General features: G+C 41.4%; 1 protein-coding gene across 1 annotated transcript in view; it reads left to right on the top strand.

Annotated features, from left to right (window-relative positions):
• Nucleotides 1-11963: 11963 nt before the first annotated feature.
• SYTL4 (synaptotagmin like 4) overlaps nucleotides 11964-22160 on the top strand; it is a 63941-nt gene continuing 53744 nt past the window's right edge. Inside the window, exons 1-3 of the mRNA XM_063635082.1 lie at nucleotides 11964-12087; nucleotides 12588-12675; nucleotides 13788-13873. The gene's annotated coding sequence lies outside the window, so the exon portion shown is untranslated. The remainder of the gene's footprint in view (nucleotides 12088-12587; nucleotides 12676-13787; nucleotides 13874-22160) is intronic.

Genomic DNA, 22160 nt, shown 5'->3' with positions numbered 1-22160 from the left:
GATGGAAATATACCAAAGGGAGATGCGTCCTACTCAAGTGAGGAGACTCAGACGAAGGGTTAACTGGACTTGGAGTGAATGCCAAACTGCTTTTTTTTTTTTTTTTTTTAAGTTTGACAGCACAAACAAAATGTTGCAAGCATTAGAAAACATTTTAATTTTTTTATGCGTTGAACACTGAATCATCCTGACGTGGTATAATAGAAAGACACTGGATTTAAGCCCCTGTTTCTTCATTTAACATTAATGTGTTACCTAACTTATCTGAGCCAGTTTTCTTATCTGTAAAGTGGAGATAATAATACTGCCTAATTTATAGTGCTAGTGTGATGATTAAAAGAGATGATGCATTATAGAAACAGCTCAACAAATAATTATTTTCCTCTTTTTCCACTTGTATAGGAGTTTGTCTAGTGTGCTTAGCTTGAGTCAAAAAAGTGGCTTTCAAGTGTTCTCTGAATTTAAAGTCCCATCTTACAAATGACCCATCTCTCTGTAAGTGAATGAAGTGAATGTTTTCCCAAATATGGGTTTTAGCATATGTGCAAATGTGTTTTGCTCATCAGCAAGACCAAATGAAACCCCAGGCCACAAGAATTTTATCTTTATGACTCCTTTTTCCTCTTGTCATTATCTTGGACTCCAGAATGCAGGACTGAATTTCACAGGAAATGCTGTAATTCAGCACAAGAGAAACAAGACTGAAAAGTACACCACAGCTAAGGGGCAAGGTTTCTTAGCCTCAGAACTACTGAGCTTGGGGCTGGACACTTCTTTGTTGTGGGAAGCTGTCCTGTGCATTATAAGATGTTTAATAGCATCCTGGGCCTCCACCCACTAGATGCCAGTAGCACTTCTCTTTTTGGTTGTGACAACCAAAAATGTCCCCTGGGCAGGGGGAAGCAATATTGTTTTTGGTTGAGAATAAACCCTAGGAGAAATAAATCAGCTAGTTGTTTGGCATACAAACACCCTATAGGGGTAGATAAATTGAATCTTTAGGAGTGACTAGGAATTCAAAGTGCAAGGGGGAGTGAAGGAAAGAAGAGTCTGGGCAGAAGAACAGTTTGGATTTTAAAAGAGAACCTATTCATATGCAGGCCTTATGAATACAGAGGTTAATAAGACATAGATCTTGATCTCGAAGAGCTCACATTTTAGTGGTAAAGGCAACCACTTGAAAAGACAATGCAAATACTGTGTAGTGAGTACTATGTCAGAAATATATAAAGAGTGTTATGGAACAATGGGAGCATAGGGGAGGGACACCCACACTAGCGGGGTACAGGAGAGGCTTTCCAGAAGAGATCATATCTGAGTCAAAGGATAAGTAAGGCTTAGCCTGGAGAAGATAAAAGGAGGATGGAAGAGCCATGAGAGAACTTGGTGTTTGGAGGAAAATGAAAATCATTTAGGTTGCCTAGAAACAGAATGGTCAAGACAAAGAGTGGTAGAATAGAAGCTTGTAAGGCAGACAGGGAGCGGATCATGAAAGTCTTTCAAAGCCATGTGTAAGAGTCAGTTTTGAGAACCACCGAGAGCCATTGAGTTTCTCCATGATCCTATTTATTTGGATTTGGGGAAGACTACTTTGGCAGTGGTGTGGAAAATAGACTGGAATTAGGGTAACCAGTCAGGAGGCTGTTTGTGTAGTTCAGGTGAGAGATGATTATGGCCTGAGTTAAAGCAGTGACAGTAGGAAAGAATTTAAAATCTACTTAGGTGATGAGAACAACAGGATCTAGGGACTAGTTAGGTGTAGGGACGGTTTCTGTTTTGTGCTACTAGGTAGATGGTAGTGCTATTCACTGGGATAGAAAACACTGGGGACAGAAAAGATTTGTAAGGAAGATGAAGTTTAAGTTTGGAAAAGTTGAATTTGAGGTGGTTGTGATCATTAAGGTGAGGATGGCTGGTAGCCATTAAACATACGAGTCTGAAGATCAGGAGAAAATGTAGGGTAGAGATACAAGATTGAGAGTCAGCAGGGGGAAATTGAAGTCATTGGGATAGTTACCCTACTTCCAATCTATTTTCCATACCACTGCCAAAGTAGTCTTCCCCAAATCCAAATCGGATCACGGAGAAACTCAATGGCTCTCGGTGGTTCTCAAAATTGAGTCTTATACATACATGACTTAGAAAGACTTTCATGATCTGCTCCCTGTCTATCTTACAAGCTTCTATTCTAAGATCATCCAAGGAGAATGAGTATACTGAAGAGAGATGAGGACCAAAGACATTCCCATTGCTTGCTTCTGTACTTTGTTAGTGTCACCTCTTTTGAGAGGCTTTGCTTGACTAACATATATAAAATATTACTCTATTCCTTTACTCCGATTTTTTGGGTAACGTTTCACTATCCCATATTATGTTATGTATTTAACCCACTTGCTTTTTGGTTACTCTCAGATATTTACAATAGTTTAATTTATAGACACTTAAAAGTTCAGTCAAATCAAAGCTTCCATCTCACATCCAGTTTAAAACTTCTCCTCCAGTCCCCAACCTCCAGTGCAGCTTGACTGGCAATCCCACAGATCTCTAGTGAGAAAAGAGACTTGGTCTGTTCTTTCATTCTTGTTACTCTACCTCCTCCCCTACTCCTTCTACTACTTCTGTCTCCTCCAGGGCTTAGGGGTGGGGTGGGTAGGGAGAGGGGAGTCTTAAAGGGACAGTGAGAAGCTGAATTGACTGGTGCTGGTGTAATCTGGCTATGAATATCCTTTGTGATGTAGATGCCCAAATATTGCCTTTTCTTGTAGTGTGCTTTCATAGTTTATTCAGGGACCTTCTACCTCCTCTTCCTGCTAGCAGGGATCTCTTCCCTACACTATTACCTGATAGGAACAATGTACCATCTAACCGTCTTCCCCCTTGGCTGTTGCCCCCACAACTTTCTATTCATGGGATCCTCATTTTTATGCAGGAGTTGCCAGCTATGCTCAAAAGAAACTACCTGGTCCACAGCAAACATGGTCCCTTGGAAGTCTAGATCTCTTTCTTTGCTCTGCCATTATGAGCAATTTAAACCAGGCTTCTGCCTTCGGATTTTAGGTAAAAGTCAAGTATAAGTTTCCATCTTTTCATAGCACTAGAGGACATATGCGAGGTTCTCTCATGAACTCATCCTGTTTCAGTAGCAACAAAGGCTAAAATTTCTGTAGTGCAGCAAGCCTCCAGCCTGGGGGTGAGATGCCAGTCTCTCTTCAAAAGGTTTAATTAGGATCTTTTTTTGCTTGGCTCGAGCAGGGGAACCATAGTGCTTTCCACTCCAATGAGTTCCCTTCAAAAAATCCTCTTTGTTGCTTCAATTAATCTCTAGAATTATCTGATAATAATTCTGGAGTTGAGTGGTGGGGATTAGTAATTGAAATACCAGTTTGGTTACCTCTTAGCAAGTCCTGTGGGAATCTGTCTAACACCCCTCTTTAGAATGTATGACTACCCCTAGTATGTATGTCTTTAACTTTGAAGCCTCAGTCAAAACTTTGGGAAACAACAGAAGAAGTCCCATTTAACATCCTTTTCCAAATATATGTAGCAATACACACATAACCCCATATACTTACAAATATATGTCTTGTGTGTATATGTATTATATACACATACACATGAATATGATATATTTATTTATTTATTGCTGAGAGACAACACAGAGTACTAGTTAAGACTATGGAATCTGAAGCCATACTGTCTGGCTTCAAATACTGAGTTAACCATTTGACCTCTCTGTGACTTAATTTCCTTATCTGTAAAATGGGTGTAATAATAGTATCTGCATCATAGGATTTTTGTGAGGACTAAATGTGTGTGTGTGTGTGTGTGTGTGCATGTGTGCATGTGCGTGCATGTGTTCGTGTATCTTAGATTAGTACCTTAGGATAGTAGTAAGTGCTATATGCATTTGCTATTAGTGCTATTATTTTTCTCTGACTTAGAATATAAGTTCTGTGTGTGCAAGACTTTACTGCTATACTTCTAACTCCTAAAAAACAGTGCATATAACAGGCACTAGTAAATGTTAGTGACCTCAGATTTTTCCTGAATAAATTAGTATGACATTTAAGCCTTGCAGTGTTAAGATATTGGCAGAAAAAGTGGAGTCCAAAAATATTAGGAAAGACAGTCAGAGAGACAGGAGAACAAGGAGGTCATGATGTCCAGAAACCACAGGAGAGGAGATTGTAATAAGGCAGGCATGGGCAATGGTGTCAAATATTGCTAGAGGATGAAAGGAAAATAAAACTAAAAAATTGTCATTGCATTGTCTAACAAGCAGCCCCAATTTTTGCTTTCATATCCTGGTAAATATTGGCTTTCTTTCCCTGAAAGATGCTTTTATTAAAATGAATTACGGACCAGAATAAATCTTTGAAAATAGGCCTTAAAAGTTTTCAGCCCTGAATTACCAACCTCCAAAGAACAAACCAGTCCCGCACGTACTTGGCCTTAACCATAAAGGACACATCCTCAATACAACTTAGTACATTTCCCCCTGACTTGGACTCTCCTCTTGAATCAAACCATAAAACCTGCTGTTTATGTCTACATACAACTCCATGAGACTTCCCCTCCTAAGAATGTCCTTCTCCTTTCCTCCTACTCACCTCTCTTTTCAAAAGTATAAATAAGCTGTATAAAGAACTCCTATAACACAACAACAAAAAGACAACCTAATTAAAAATGGACAAGGGTTCTGAATAGACATTTCTTCAAAGAAGGTATACTACTAATGGTTAACAAGTACATGAAAAGATGCTCAAAAGTATTAGTTATTAGGAAAATGCTAATCAAAACCACAATGGGATACCAATTTCCACCCACAGGGATGTCTGTAATCAAAAAGACTGATAATAACAAGTGCTATTGAGAATGTGGAGACATTGGAACCCTCACGTATTGCTGATGGGAATGTAAAATGGTGCAGTCACTTTGGAAAGCAGTCTGGTGATCCCTCAAAAGGTTAAACACAGAGTTACTATGTGATCTGCAATTCCAATCCTAGGTAGATACACAAGCATTTTGAAAACACATGATTACAAAAACCTCATGCATGAATGTTTATGGTAGCATTATCTGTAGTAGCCAAAACATGGAAAAATCTCAATTGTCCATCAACTTTTGAGTGGATGAACAAAATGTGGTATATCCACATAGTGGAATATTATTTAGTCACAAAAGGATGAAAAATTATTTGAGTGATGTCACCAAAATGATGGAGTAGGAAATCTCAGGGCTCCTCAAATGGCTACTATTAGCTACTGGATAAAGTTCAAATTCTTTAACATGACTCACAAGGCCTCCGTTGTTCTAGTACCTACCTACCTGTTATGGGTTGAATTGTGTACCCCCAAATTCATCTGCTGAACTTCTAATCCCCAGTACCTAATAATGTATGCTAATTTGGAAATAAGGTCATAGCATATGTAATTAGTTAAGATGAGGTCATTAAGATGGACCCTAATCCGACATGATTGGTATCCTCATAAGAAGGGGAAATTTGGACACAGAGACACATATACAAGAAGAATACCATGTGAAGATCAGGGCAGAGATTGGGATGATGCTTCTACAAGCCAAGAAATACCAGAGATTTCCAGCACAGCACCAGTAGCTAGGAGAGAGGCATGAAACAGATTTTCCTCACATCCCTTAGAAGCAACCAACCCTGCAGATAGCTTGATCTCAGATTTCTAGCCTCCAGAACTGTGAGAAAACAAGTTTCTGTTATTTAACCCACTCAGTTTTTGGTACTTTCTTATAAACAACTTCCTTTCAGCCTCATCTATCATCACTTTTTCCTTTAACCTTATGCTCCAGCAACTTCTTTGCACTCCCTTTGCACATATCCAGTATTTCTAGCCTTTCTGTTTTTGCTTATGCTCTTCTTCTACCTGGAATGCCTTTCTACCTTTTTGGTCTAGCTAATTCCTACTCATCCTTTAAGATTCAGAGAAGCAATTTCTTCTTCCAGGAACCCTTCACTGACCACTCCCCAATCAGGCTGATGTAAATGGCCTTCTGAGGCATTCTCCCATATCCTGAGCATCTCCCCAGCTTTGCACTTTCCACACTGTATTGTAAATTTATGTTTTTAGTTTGCCTGCCTTCCCCTACCCCATTCTGTGAACTCCCAGAGGAAACAGTCACCAAAACCCCAGTGCCTAAGTAGCACAGTATATTTATATTTCAATGAATGGCCTTTTTTCCCCAGTGTTTGTTCATCTATTTTCTCATAGTACCTATTAAAGTGCTTCACATGTAGTGGGTACTCAGTACATCTTGACCAGTGGTTCTCAACTGGGGACATTGGTCAATATCTGGAGACATTGTTGGTTGTCGCAAATTGGAAAGTGATCTAGTGGACAGAGGCATTTAGTGGATGGAGGTCAGACACATTGCTAAACATCTTGCAGTGCACAGGATAGCACCATCCTCCCACCCCAATAAATATCCATTCCAAAATATCAATAGTGTAGAGATTGAGAAACCTCGATCTTGACTGAATGAGAGATTTGAATTTACTTTTTACACTTTATACTTACTGTAGACGACTGGTGTACTACATTTGCTGTGTTAGGAAGCCTGTTTTTTTTTTTTTAATTTTGATTTTTACAAAAGTAAACTCAACATGAAATGAAAAGGGAGTGTCCTGGCAACCAGAATTAAAACTTTGGCAATTAAAGGGTACCTGATCAATGGCAAAACAGATATATAAATTGCAATCTTGTTATGCCCTGGAATGCTCTATAGCAGTGAAAATAAATTTATCCCTATCAACAGGGATAAATCTCGTAAGAATAATATTGAGTGAGGAAAGCAAATTGCAGAAGTTACATACAGAAAGATAATATTTCTGTAAAGTACTACATATTGTTTAGAGATAAACACATATTTAGTAAATGTGTGTAGACATACAAGGAATTTCATGGTATCCTGTCACCTGGGGCTGAGGAAAATCTCCATCTTTTTAGGTTTGCACTGGTCAGAACTTGCTCAGTGTGGCAAAATCAGATTTCATGGAAATAATCAAGACCAAATCTGAGATTGTGAAAGCCTTAGGATGGAGGAAGACACAGAGAGTTTCGATTGTTTTGGTAATGCCTTACTTCATAAGCTGGGTAGTGCGCATGTCCTTGTTATATTATTCTCTATATGTTTATATATTTTTGAAATACTTGAAACTGTTTCAAAAGAGTAATTGCTCAATACTGAGGTATCCTGTCACCTGGGGCTGAGGAAAATCTTCATCTTTCAAAGTTTGCACTGGTCCAAACTCTCTCAATGTGGAGAAATTGACTCACTGAATTCAATCATTCACAATGGGTCAGGAGATCATATACTATACATGAGGTGGTAATCCATACATTCCTGTTTACATTTTTGCCAGGATAGTGCCTGGGTTTGCTCTCATTAGACCTCTCTCAATGTTTAGTATAAGAATTTGAACTTGTGGCAGACGAGGAGGATAAAACAGAAATGGGCAACAGTTTGCAAAGCACAGAATATATGTAAACAGGCCACTGACTAACTTTGCTTGGGTTCATTATTTATGTTTGTCTCTCTGTGCATTTGAAGCTGGTCAGTGAGACTGCCTTAGAAAAGAGGGGTCAAATCCTCACATCCTCTTTAGTGAGGGGTACCTTGGACAGTGAGAAAGTGCACACATATAAAGAAGTAAAGCTTAAAATTTTGCTGAGGAAAAAGGGAGTTGGACAAAATGTTTCCAAAGTTACTTCTGGCTGAAAGTGTTTCCAGCTCCCGCCAAGCACCATCTGCAAAGAAGGAGCAGAGAAGTGCCTGGTCTGAGTTCCCACAGGCCAGATTTGGGGGGCAGAACACATTCAAACTCCAAGGCTGAGTAGAGGGCTCTGGAGGGAGAGCTGAATTAGCACAGCTAGACAGAACAAAAGGATTTCCAGTTTTTTTGTTTGTTTGTTTAATTTTGCTTTAAGTTCTGGGATACATGTGCAGAACGTGCAGGTTTACATGTGCCATGGTGTTTTGCTGCACCTATCAATCCATCATCTAGGCTAAGGATTTCCTTTTCAAAGTGGCCTCACACTTCAGGGTGGGGCGGTGTATTGAAGGGCTAAAGCATAAAAAAAAACAAAAAACAAAAAAAACTCTGGGTGGAGCCTGGGAGATGGATTTTTACTGTTTTGTCTGCTAGAATTAAATTTTTTTTTTAGCTTTTGAAGATTTTTCAAGAAGATTTAAAAAATATTATCAAAGCCATACATGCTCATTAAAAGAAAGTTGAAAAAGACAGAAAGGTAGGAGCAAAACTAAAAATTTGTTTAGTTCCATCACCTAGAGACACCCACTATCTATCTATCTATCTATCTATCTATCTATCTATCTATCTATCTATCTATCTATCTTTTTTTTTTTTTCAGACAGAGTCTTGCTCTGTCACCCAGGCTGGAGTGCAGTGGCGCAATCTTGGCTCACTGCAAGCTCTGCCTCCCAGGTTCACGCCATCCTCCTGCCTCAGCCTCCCGAATAGCTGGGACTACAGGCGTCCACCACCACGCCCGGCTAATTTTTTGTATTTTTAGTAGAGACAGGGTTTCACCGTGTTAGCCCGGATGGTCTCGATCTCCTGACCTCGTGATCCGCCCGCCTCAGCCTCCCAAAGTGCTGGGATTACAGGCATGAGCCACCACCCACTATCAATATTTTAATAAAAATTCTTGCATACAGGTATACCTTGGAGATATTGTGGGTTTGGTTCTAGACCACCACAATAAAGCAAGTTGCATACATTTTTCAGTTTCCCAGTAATATAAAAGTTATGTTTATACTATACCACAGTCTATTAAGTGTGAAATAGCATTATGTCTAAAAAACCAATGACCTTAATTGAAAAATACTTTAGGCCAGGCACAGTGGCTCATGCCTGTAATCCCAGCACTTTTGGGAGGCCAAGGCAAGAGGATCACTTAAGCTCAGGAGTTAGAAACCAGCCTGGGCAACATAGTGAGGCCTGTCTCTAATAAAATACTTTTAAAAATATATAGCTGGACATGGTGGTGTGTGCCTATAGTCTCAGCAACTCGGAGGCTGAGGTGGGAGTATCGCTCGAGCCCAGGAGATAGAGTCTACAGTGTGCTACAATTGTGCCACCGCCCTCCAGCGTGGTGACAGAGCGAGACCTTGTCTCAAAAAAAGAAAAACTTTATTGTTAAAAAATGCAAATGATCCTGTGAGCCTTCAGTGAGTTGTAATCTTTTTGCTGGTGGGAGGTCTCGCCTTGATGTTGATGGCTGCTGACTGATCAGGGTGATGGTTCCTGAAGGTTGGGGTGGCTGTAGCAATTTCTTAAAATAAGACAACAATGAAGATTGCTGTATTGATTGACTCTTCCTTTCACAAAAGATTTCTCTGTAGCATGCGATGCTGTTTGATTCCATTTTACACACAGTAGAACTTCTTCCAAAATTAGAGTCAATCCTCTCAAACCCTGCTGCTGCTTTATCAACTAAGTTTATGTGACATTCTAAATCCTTTTATTTATTTTATTTTTTTTCTTGCGACGGAGTCTCACTCTGTCACCCAGGCTGGAGTGCAGTGGCGCCATCTCGGCTCACTGCAAGTTCCGCCTCCTTGGTTCACTCCATTCTCCTGCCTCAGCCTCCAGAGTAGCTGGGACTACAGGCACCGGCCACCATGTCTGCTAATGTTTTGCATTTTTAGTAGAGACGGGGTTTCACCGTATTAGCCAGGATGGTCTCAATCTCCTGACCTCGTGATCTGCCCGCCTCGGCCTCCCAAATTGCTGGGATTACAGGCGTGAGCCACCGCGCCTGGCCTCTAAATCCTTTGCTGTTGTTTCAACAGCGTTCACATCATCTTCACCAGGAGTAGATTCCATCTCAAGAAATCACTTTCTTTGTTCACACAGGAATCAACTCCTTGGTCAGTCAAGTTTTATCATGAGATTGCAGCAATTCAGTTACATCTCTGGGTTCCACTTTTTTTTTTTTTTTTTTTTTTTTTTTGAGACGGGGTCTCACTCTGTAGCCCAGGCTGGAGTGCTGTGGCACGATCTCGGCTCACTGCAAGCTCCACCTCCCGGGTTCATGCCATTCTCCTGCCTCAGCCTCCTGAGTAGCTGGGACCACAGGCTCCCGCCACCATGCCTGGCTAATTTTTTTTATATTTTTAGTAGAGACGGGGTTTCACCATGTTAGCCAGGATGGTCTTGATCTCCTGACCTCGTGATCCGCCCACCTCGGCCTCCCAAAGTGCTAGGATTACAGGCGTGAGCCACTGTGCTTGGCCTCTGGGTTCAACTTCTAATTCTAGTTCTCCTGCTATTTCTACCACATGTGTAGTGACTTCCTCCACTGAAGTCTTGAACCCTTCAAAGTCATCCATGAGGGTTGGAATCAACTTCTTCCAAACTCCTGCTAATGTTGATATTTGGCCCTTCTCCGTTGAATCATGAATGTTCTTAATGGCATCTAGAATGGTGAATCCATTGCCTTGAGTGGCATGTTGTCATTTACTGATATAGGAAATCCTGGAGGAGGAACAAATTTAAGAGAAAAGATGGTAGGTTTAACTTTGGATGTGTTGAATTTGAGGTGTCTGCAGGACATTCAAGTGGAGATGTCAAGAAAACAGAACTCAATAAAGCAGTCTGGGTAGAGTTATAGAATTAGAGTTGTGACCATATATATGGTAATTAAAGCCAAGTGAGTGAAAAAGATTATTTGGGGAGGGAGTATATGTATCCTAGCCCTGAGAATGTCTGACTTTCAGAGGTCAGATAGCAGAAGAGTGGCCTACAAAGGTCACTGAGGAGAGGGCAAAGGAGTAGGAGGAAAAGCAAAAGAGTAAAATGTCATAGATGCCATAGAAAGTTTCAAGGACGAGGAAATGGTTAACGGTGTTAAATGTAGGGGAGAAGTCAAGCAAAATAAGGACCAAAAATACCTTACTTATTTATGGATTTATTGACACTGAGGGTCATTGTTTGTGTATCTCATTGAGAAGTTTCAGTGGGGGAAGGAAGCCAGACTGCTGAGAGCTAAGAAATGAATGAGAAGTAAGGGAATAAAAATTGCAATTTCACCTGTAAAGTACATTTTCAATACATTTGCCCATAAAGAGGACCTGAAGAGGGACCTACTGTGTAGGGAGGATCTTTTTTTAAGATGGTAGATACTTGAGCATGTTTAATTGCTGATGTGAAATGAGGGGTAGAGGGATGGGAGAGGGAGGGAGAGGAATCTGCAATTACTGGGTAGGTATAAACATTTTAAAGTCTATTGATACATATTGCTACATGCTTTCTAAAAGGGTTTTTAACCAACATATGCTCCTATCAGCAATTAAGAGAGCTTGTTTGGTGGCTACTTTGTCATCATTAAGTGTTATTAAAAAAATAAAAAAACAAAACTCTTTGCCAAAGAATCTCATTATTGTTCTAATTTGGTTTTCTTTGATTACTAGTGAGTTGGATATTTTAACCAGTTGTGTCCTTGAGTGTGTATGTGTGAATTTAGTCTACGCTTTTGCCCAAAACATTTCTATTTTAGACAGACATTTATTTGCCATAAAAGGCCACAAGTCAAAGGATCAGAATGGTATCATATTTTATTTACTCAAATTAGATAGTTCATACTCCTTTATCTTCTTAGAAGTGTGAGACAATTTGACAACTTTTGACTCAGCTGAACGAAAGAGGCAGGTGATTTCACCATCTAAGAGAGTGACCAACAGATGGAAGTAAGGGGGTGGGGAGGCACGTCTAGTGTTAGACCCCTATCCTCAGTCCCCAGGCTCCCATTCCTAACCTGGAAGGACATTCCTCTTGTGTCTCAAGGCTTTGGGTCCCAGAGCTCCCTTTCGGGCTGAGTGGCCCCCTACTAAGGAGCCCAGGGCGCTGTGCGGCCCCTTTAAGAGTCCAGCTCCTCCCCGCTCCAGGGAAAGTTGCAGCTTTTTCCGCCTCCCGGGAGGGTGAGAAGGGCTGGCTGCCGGAGCTGGGTTGGGATCTTCCCGGAGCCGGAGACCTTCCCTCGAAACCGGCACTGGGACGTCTCGCTCTCTGGAGGCACCTGTTGCAGGTGACAGGTAGGTCAGCAGCCAGCGGCCGCCCCCTCGCCCTCGGTCCGGGGCTCCTTCTGGACCCCCAGCTCCTTTTCGCTGCTGAAGCGCCCCCCACCCCCACCTCGGGGTCGTGCGTCTTCCCTACCCGCTCTCTGCTCCCCCAGTTTTTCCTTCTCCCTAGCTGACCACGTCTCCCCTCTCCCCGTCCGCCTATCCCGACCGCACCCCCCCAGGCTTGGACTCCCGTCTGCTTGGGCGGTCCTTCCCGGCCACTTTTCCTCCTCCAGGGCTTCTTCTGGCCCCTTCCCTGACCCACCCAGCACTAATGCGGGCTGTGCCCCTCTGGGAGCCGCCTCCCCTCTCCTCTCCGGCTCCCCTCGCGGGGAGTGCCCGGGCTTTTCCCGCCAGCCCGAGCTGGTGCCCCTCCCGAGAGCTGGCCCTGGGGGCGGGGGCGGGGCCGAGCTCCTAGCGGGAACTGCGCCTTCCAAGGCGTCCAGTCACCTTTTCGTGGGTTCCTCTCTCAGCGCTCGGCCGTCGAGCGGGGTCGCTAACCCGCACTCTCTTCGGACCTCCGACGTCGCGGCTTCTCTGGCGTTGGCCACTCAGTCACAGGTAAAGGCTGGAGGCTGGTTGGCTGGAGTCCTGCCTCAGTGGGCTCCCTCTGCGCTTGGGGCTGGGGACCTGGCTGTGTGCTGTGGAGCTGCTTTATATTGCCGCTCTTCAGGCAGGCTGTGAGAGATCTGGTACTGGAGGAGGGTCCCAGAGATCTCAGAAGGGGCACTGAATGCTTTTGTCTCCTGTGTTGGTTTGTAATGGGGCAGAAAAAGGTGTTCCTGCAACCCTTAACATTGAATGAGGTGGGATTTGGGGTGGTGAAATCATTTGGTTAGAATTCTGGTGGCTTGAAAAGTGGTGAGTTTCTAATCAAGCTTTTCTTCCCCCAGTACCCTGCTTCTTCAGGATTAGAGGACGTAAAATTCCAGAGTACTGTGCTTGGCAGGGTTGACCCTAGACCTTGTATATTTGTGGCAAAAATGAATCTTCTGTACATCCTGGACCTCCTATATTTAACTGGCTTATTTTCTGCTCTTTAAGTTCCCCACCCCCACCTCTCATAAATCTATTAATATTGAGGTATTAATGACTTAAGACTTTTGTCGCTGTGGGAACAATGTTTAACGCAGAGACGTGGCCTTGATGAAGTTTTCTGCGTTTTTGGTTGTTTGGTTTTTAGCACCCTAGTAGAAGAGCACCATCAACTTGGCTTGTGAGGCTCTTTTTGGGCAGGGGATGAACATTTCTGGTAACAATTTCAGGTGTCTCACTCTTGGTCAGAGCAGTGAAATGGAGCTGGAGGCCTGTTCTGGGGTAACTGATCTGTGAGTATATGTAGCATTCCGGCTCTCTGAGCTTGTTAGGTTCTGGTTGTTAGGCTCCATTGAACCAGACACTGTGATAAGTTCTTTACATAAAAATGCAATCCTCACAATAACTCTATACAGTAGGTGCTACAGTTAATAACCATATTATGATGAAAAAGAGACTGAGAAGTTAAGTACCTTGCCCTCAAAATCTCGGAGGCAGAGCTTGTGTTCCTATCCTGTCACACCACCTCTATTGTCTTAGATGTTGGGAACACTGAATAGCTCATGGATGAGGACTAAGTGATTAAAAAATTTCCTTCCAAGCCCAAGTATATGTTTTGCTCCTTGATTCCACCTTAGATGCACTGCCGAGACTATGGACTCCTTACCTTACTGATGTCTTACCCACTTCATTTCCGACATGGGCCAGTTGCCATGTTACCACTGTAAGTACACATCCCTGAGTGTACTTAGATGAATGAAATCTCCCGGGTTCTCAGCTCTGTGGTAATTGTCCTGAAATTAGGGGAGGGTAACCCTGCTTCTAGGGATGTGTGCCTGACTCAACTTCTTCCTCTCCTGCTGGCTAGGGGAGAAATGAGGGAGTGGTAAGTGATATGGATTTCCTGACGGCCATACTAGAGAGCCTGAGGGTGATCGTGTGCTAGTTTTGTCATGGGATGGATGGAGTACCATAGACAAGGATAGGAAGAAAATGTCCTCCCTATTCCCATCTCTGGGACTTTGCTCAAACTGTTCCTTTTTTTCTTCCTAAAAAGCTAACTTTCCTCCCCCATTCCCCCTCCCCTGACATTAATTCCTATCCATCCCTCAAGATTGAGTTCTGAAGTCACCTCCTTTGGAACGGACTTACTGAACACATACTTCTTCCCCCAAGCAGAATTGCCAGTTATCCTGTGTCCTAAAGCACTTTGTTTACACCTCAGTAAAGCCCTTAACACTGCTTAGTTGTTTTTCCACCTGGAAGGCTGTAAGTTCTCTAAGGGCAAGGTCTGGATCTCGGAGCTCTCTTTGTCTTAAATATAAGATATTGGCAAATATTTGTGCCAGTAACCGGACGTACCATGCCATTCCTTCAAGGGGCTGAGGTGTAGTGATAGTGGGGTTGAGGTACAGAAGACACCTTCCTGAGGTACTTGAAATACCACAGCTAGGAGTTTGCCTTGACCACCCTATTTAAACGTGTAATCCCTTCCCTGAACATTCCATATGCCCTTTCCCTACCTTATTACATTGTTCTTGCTTATTGTCTGCCCTCCCACTCCCTCACCCACCATAACATAAACACCCTGTGGGCAGGGATTGCTGTCTGTTGTATTCACCGGTAGACTCTTGGACCCAGAACAGTCCTTGGTACATCATAGGTGCATAGTAATATTTGTTAACGAATGAATGGCATTGCCATTCTAGGAATTTGGCGCTCTTGGAGTTAGGCACCCCTGGACCTGAAACTAAGCCTACCCAGTTTGTCGCCCTACAGGTGTAAGTTTGCCCCAGGCCCAAAACTCAGCTTTACTTCTGCTGATTTTTGCTTTGAGATTGCTTTGCATTCCTGATGCCAACTTTGACCTAGGTGGAAGTACTTCTTCTCTCTTACTTTTTTTTTTTTTTTTTTTTTTTGAGACAGAGACTTGCTCTGTCGCCCAGGCTGGAGTACTGTGGCGCGATCTCGGCTCACGGCAAGCTCTGCCTCCCGGGTTCATGCCATTCTCCTGCCTCAGCCTCCTGAGTAGCTGGGACTACAGGCACCCGCTACCATGCCTGGCTAATTTTTTGTGTTTTTAGTAGAGACGGGGTTTCACCGTGTTAGCCAGGATGGTCTCGATCTGCTGACCTCATGATCTGTTCTCCTCGGCCTCCCAAAGTGCTGGGATTACAGGCGTGAGCCACCGCTCCTGGTCTCTCTCTCTTATTTTTTAAAAGTATGCGTCTCTGGGTGGAAATCTCTAAAGTTTAAAAGTGGAAATTTAAAAATGTTGTGCTTCTTGTTGGTAGGAAGGGGAGCTGCACTGGGAGGAAGGGGTGTGGATTGTCAGATGTCTTGAGGCCTTTCAGACTTTTCGCAAGATCAGTAAGAGGCTGGAGAAAGTTACTGTGCAATGGGGAAGTGAACAGCTCAAAAGAATAACGGATGGCACAAATTAGGCTTCTGGTTTCAAGTTACCCATAGCCTTTTAGATATGAGGTGGTTATTGGATTATGGAACTTTATGGAAAAGCCGTAGCTGAGTGCTATTTGTGTTGTACTTAACTAGTTTTCTACCAGGATGACTGTGCAGTCTGAAGAAACCACCGTGTAACATAAAAGAAAAAAGTGCTATTCTGTTTAAAAGTGTTTTGAAATGTTCAGAAAGGAAGAGGCCAGAATCTCTTAGAAGACAGACTTGGAAGGAGTTGGGCCCTTCATAAGGTGGTAAATATGTGATTCTCATCATTTAACATGTGTTAACTTATTTGAGACTCAAATTTGTACAAAAAACTGACCAGCTTCTTTTTCTACTAAATTTGTCTCCCCAGCCTTTGAACATTGCAGTGACCCAGGGCTCAGTCCCTGGACTTTTCTCCACCTAAAATCTTCACAGAGGCTCTCATCCAGCCGCATGGCTTTGAAGAACATCTGTCTAGACAGTCGTCACTCCCAAATTTATGTTTGTGACCCAGGCCTTTCTTCTAAGCTGCAGCCTCATATATCCAATGACCTATTTGACATCTCTGCTTGCCTATCAGATAGACCTCTCCAATGTAACGTGGCCAAAACGGCACTCCCGATTGCCCTTGTATTCCCACCCTCTTCCCTCAGCACTCCCTGTCTCAGTAAAATGTCACCATCATCCATTCAGTTGCTCAAACCAAGAACCTAATATCAACCTTGATTCTTCTTTTTCTCTCACTGCTCTCCACCCAATTTAATTCATGAGGGAATCCTGCTGACCTGATCTTCAGACTGTATCATGTATTCTGCCACACGTCTCCATCTCCTCTGCCTGTCACCCTAGTCCAAGCCACCACATGTCTGCCATAAACATTCTTGCATAATGCTCGAGGATATATATACACAAGTATTTTTGTGGGATAGCTTTCTAATAGGAGAATTGTTAGGTCAAAGGATATATACATTAAACAATTTAAATAGGCATCACCAGAGTGACATTCGAGAGGGTTTACCCTTTCACCATGGCGAGTGGTTTTCCTCCTGCCCTTGCTGAGGATGGATGATGCTTTTAATTTTTTCCAATCTGATAGGTGAAAAATAGTATCTAACTGATTTAACTTGGCATTTCTCTGATCACTAGCGTGGCTGAGCATCTTTTCGTTTGTGCTACTATTTGTATTTTTCCGAGACTTGCTCCTTTATATCCTTTGCACATTTATCTTTTGGGTTATATATTTGATTTGTTTGTAAGAACAATGTATTTATTAGTTATATTTACCCATTGCCTATTATATAGTGCAAGTTTTTTTTCTCGCTAGTCTGTCATATGTCATAACTTTGTTCATGATGCGTACCCCTCTCGTAATCAGATAAAACCCACTATAAAACATTTAAAAAACACGTTCATTAGATTTGGCAATTAGGAGGCCAAAGACAACATCAGTGCAGCAGGAGGAGAGAAGGCAGATCGTAGAGGGTTGGGCAGTGAGGACTGAGAAGGACTGATAAAAAATATGGTAGATACACGTGGACATGGAGAGTGGGATGATAGACAATGGAGACTCAAAAGGGTGAGGGGTGGGAGAAGGGTAGATGATGAGAAATTTCTTAATGGGTACAATGTATGTTATTCAGGTTATAGATACCCTAAAGTCTCTGACTTAACCACTGCATATGTAACAAAATTGCATGTGTACCCCATAAATTTATATAATTAAAAAATGTAGTATATACATTGAAGAAGCTTGGCTATGATGGGAAGGAGAGAATGTTCCTTATAGACAGTAAGGCACAGGGGATAAAAAAGATGTTTTATTTAATCTTGTTTTACTTTAAATATAAGAGATAGATGAGCCCATTTATGTGCAGATGGCATACAGCTTGATGATGCAAGGTCGCTGAGAAAGTCAGAGGGTGGGAGTGCCAGAGTGAAAGGGGGGAAAAGACTAGCCTTAGAGAAAAAGTGGTGGCTCTTCCATTGAAACAAGAGGACACACCAATCCTCTTGGTAAAAACTATGGAGAAGGAAGGAGCTGTGGAGGGACAGGATTTTGAGAGACCCCCTCCGCCCCCAACAAGAGAGTGAAAGGTTGACCAAAGAGTAAAGAGGGGAAGAACGGTAAAGTGTTGGAATAGCATTTGAGAGAGACGAAAAGAGGAGTTCTTTAGGGGCATATCATCCAGGTTATGTATGTGTATTTCAAAATATGCTGTACACCATAAATATGTACAATTTTTGTCAAGTATACCTCCATAAAACTGGAAAAAATTTTTAAAATGGCTTCGGTAACTTGAGTTTGTCTCTGCCTCAAGTCGCAGAACCCTGTATCCATTCTGTCCGGCAGCACTCATCAGACCAGGAACAGAGTGTGGACAATCTAGTATGGGGGATTTTTTCCGGGTGGCCGTGACAGAAATAGGGAGAGGCCTGGAGATTGGATGGCCCTGGCAGAAGAATAGTTGAAATGATGGACCACTGTGGCTTTCATATTCATATCTGTGACTATCTAAACCGAACTTGACCTTGAGTAATTTTTAAGAAGTAGAAAATTTCCATGGCATCTACACTGCTTCTTGTTTGTAGCTCTATCAATTCAGGCATCAGAATACCATTAGTATCAGTGTCTTTAAACTCATCAGAAAGCATGATTTGATTTACTGAGGGCCTACGTTGTGCCATGCTCTGTGTTGATTTACTGAGGATTTACATTGCACCAACTGAGAGCCTACAGTCAGGATCCTACAATGTAGATTTGTCCATCTATCCATCCATCAACCCAGCTAGATGCTTGAGGTATGGCTGAGAAGAAGGTAGACAATGGCCATTTTTCTCCTGGAACTTATTTCGGCAGGGGAAGTGTATATTAAATATTGTATCACGTAATTTTTAAATTACAATTGTGATAAGTTCTGTGAAGTTCAGTTTTCTTAGAAATCAGATTGTCACATTGCTTTTTAACAGGTCTTACTAATTTACATTTGCCCACAAAATATGAGAATATCTCTTAAATCCTTTTTAAAAATTGAAAATTGTCTTTCTGAAATTTTGCTGAATTAATAAGCAAACAAAAAAATCTTTATTGCCAGTAAGAGTGAAACTTTTTCTTTTTGATGTCTATTGGCCATGTGATTTTTCCACTTTAAGAATTATCTGTTCACGCTGTCTGTCTATTGGATACTTCTTCTTGTTTTTAATAGATCTCTCATTCCATGTTCAAAACCATTAGCTACACTTCTCTCCTTTCTCTCTTAGCCCTGGTGACCTTAAAATATTTTCCCCTAGTCTCTATGGCCATTCCCTTTTGATCTCCTGTGAAATTTTTTTCTTACCTAGAAGTGTTGCTGTGCTTAGGGATGGGACTACATTTTTATTACTTGACCCAATAAAAGGTAACATATAAATCTTCTGTTCCTGCTTATCCCACTCTCTAGAGGTAACAATGTTAAGATTGTATTTCTTTCTAGACATTTTTCCGTTCATCCATGATCCAATCTGTCTAAAATGTAAATGAATACAAATGGAATCATAATATATATGATTTGCAATTTTTTTTACTTAATATGCTTTCAGTGTCAGTATATATAGAACTATAGTACCCTCTTCTTTTTAACAAAGGCACAATATTCCCTAATATGTGTGTACCATAACTAGTCAGTTTCCTATTGATGGATGTTTATGTTCTTTTTTGTTTTGCTCTTTCAAATATTGAGCATCCTCAGAATATATATTTGTGAATTTACTTGAATATCAGCAGAATAAGTTTCTCAAGATGAAATGGCTATGTTAAAAATATGGTCAGTGGTACTAAAGATCCAGAGAAATCTAGGAAGACCAAGAACTGTCTATTGGATTTAGGAAGTTCTTGGTGACCTTAGAGCAATTTCAGAGAACTGTGAGGCAGAAAGCTAAACTATGGTGGGTTGAGAAATGATTGGGGAGATGAGGAAGTGGAGGCAGTGATTATGTACAATTCCTTAGAGAAATCTGTCTGGCTTTGAAGAGCAGAGAAAGGGTAGTAGCAAGGAAGGAGTTGAGATTGAGGACCTGTTATTTATTTATTTATTTATTTATTTATTTATTTATTTATTTATTTATTTAGGAATGACTTGAGTTTCTTTAAAGGCTGGTGGGAAGGAGGGACTAATTAATAGAGCAAAATCCTTGGAGGGCAAAGTCCTTATGCCAGATGGGAGGGGATCCAGATTGAGGTAGAGGATTATCCTCAATAGGCATAGATGAAAGTAGATTCATAGATTTGGCAGCAGGAACTTGTCTGATGGTATTTCTATTTCTCTATGATGTAGTAGTTAAGGCCAACCTCTTAGAGCAGGGGTTAAGATGGGACAAGGTTTGAGTTAGATATTCGTGGTGTTTGAAGAAGGTTTGAAATAGTTATTGTGGAGAACAGGAGAGCAGCCTGGGGAAGCATAGTTGCAGTGCCAGGCAGGGTTAAGATGAGCTTGGTGACCAAGAATTCATATGGATAATAATCTACCAGAGTGTGATTTTTTTTTTCTCCAGTAGATCTCAGGAGTCCTTGTGCATGCATAAAGTATAACAGTTGGACTTAGAAGAGCTATGGTTTTTTAAATCAGATATTTGCAGTGAAATTATGCATTATTGAGGACATTGACAAGGGTGCAGTTGAAACAATAGAATTGGCTGGGTGCAGTGGCTCACACCAGTAATCCTAGCACTTTGGGAGGCTGAGGCGGGTGGATCACCTGAGGTCAGGAGATAGAGACCAGCATGGCCAACATAGTGAAACCCCATCTCTACTAAAAATACAAAAATTAGCCGGGCGTGGTGGCGCACACCTGTAATCCCAGCTACTCGGGAGGCTGAGGCAGGAGAATCGCTTGAACCCAGGAGGCAATGGTTGCATTGAGCCAAGATGACGCCACTGCACTCCAGCCAGAGTGACAGAGAAAAAGTCTCAGAAAAAAAAAGAGAAAGAAACAATAAAATTTAAATGTTATTGGGAAGGAAGTAAAGATGGGAAGGAGCTGAGGAGGTGAAAGCAGAAGGGTCTATGGAACACTGTCCCCACCCAAGAAATCTGAGAATAGGAATGGGGCTAGTTGGGGGGCTCATTGGCTGAATAGGCTAGAAGCACAGCAGGTTGTGGTCAGAGAGGGGGTGTTGAATCAGTGATATCAAAGGTGGAGAAGTCCTAGATGATAAGCTCTTGGGTGTGGCCGAATATGATATATGGTATTCTTGATGCCAGCTCATTCGTTCAACAAATATTTATTTTGTGCATATTATGATCCAGGCAGTGCTCTAGGCACCAAAGGTACAGAAATGAACAAAACAAAGTCCCTTCTCTCATACAGCTTACAATCTAGTGGGGGAGAATATTTTTATAAACTAAAAGAACATCCTTATTGATGTGCTGATACCTGTATGTGTAGCTTTATTTATAACTAATGATAATACTAGGATCAAATATTTACATATATGGGGGCTAAGAAGGTCCATCTAGGCATTTTGAGTATCTTGCTTTACCTCAAGTTATACTAACTGAATTATGAAAACTCATACCTCTTTTCTTTCCCCTTAGAACTTTTTAAGGTATTTTTACTTACTGTGTCAATATTGAAAATAAACAAATATATACAAATCTAATTTGAACATTTTATTGGTTTTAATTTTTTATACTTTATTTTTTTAAAACATTAGGATATTGCTTCAAGCTGTAGACCAGATGTTGATAATGCACGTACTAATCTTGCTCTAGGGATTTGATGTAATGTGTAAAGTAATTATGGTTAAGCAGTTTAGGAGGGAAAGAAGGCTTGTAATAAGTTAATATTTTACATTTATTTTTATATTATTCTCCAATTTATTATTTATACCTACCTTTTAATGTACGTATGCTCATGTATATATTTATTAATATATTTGAAAGAAATTAGCATTTATTTGGCATCTTATAGGCCTCAAGTAAAACTTTAAAATTACGTGCCATGTATGCAATTCAATTTAAATTAAACTACAGGTTATTTTTTATTGTTTTAAGGTTTCTGTGGCCATAGCCAGATCACAGCATCCCTAAAATTAAAAAGAAACCAAATGCATGAAATCACAGTTATGTGTGAGCATGGGCTGGATTAGTCATGAACCATGATGATTTCACATTTAAGGGGACTGTGTGGGTGATTTTTAGGTGACATGGTCTGCAAGAAATAATCAGATGCCAGCTAGAGTTCAGTTTAGAAATCCCCACCATCTGCGATCCTGGCAGGAGAAGAGGGTCTTCCCTGCGGGGGTGCTGCATTATCAAAGCTTGTTGACTAAGGAAAGATAATAGTGTTCTGCGTGGGAGGTGATGAGGCTTATTGAAAAATAACAATGTGTCAGCTCTCACTGGACTTAAAAATGTTTTATACATATAAATGACCTAGATTTTAAAACAGTCCACTCTTTTAGTTGGGGATTTTAGATTTTTTAAAAATCTAAAAAATGGGCTGTCAAGGAAGGGGCTTTTGGCAGAGAAGAGGGTAAACTGGCCATCCTACACCCATCAGCCTTATGAGGCTCTTGTGTCTGGCTCATGT

The sequence above is a fragment of the Symphalangus syndactylus genome, chromosome X (genome assembly GCF_028878055.3).
Source record: "Symphalangus syndactylus isolate Jambi chromosome X, NHGRI_mSymSyn1-v2.1_pri, whole genome shotgun sequence".
Taxonomy (NCBI): domain Eukaryota; kingdom Metazoa; phylum Chordata; class Mammalia; order Primates; family Hylobatidae; genus Symphalangus; species Symphalangus syndactylus.
Note: the sequence above shows the minus strand (reverse complement) of the source record. Positions and strands in the feature narration are given on the sequence as shown.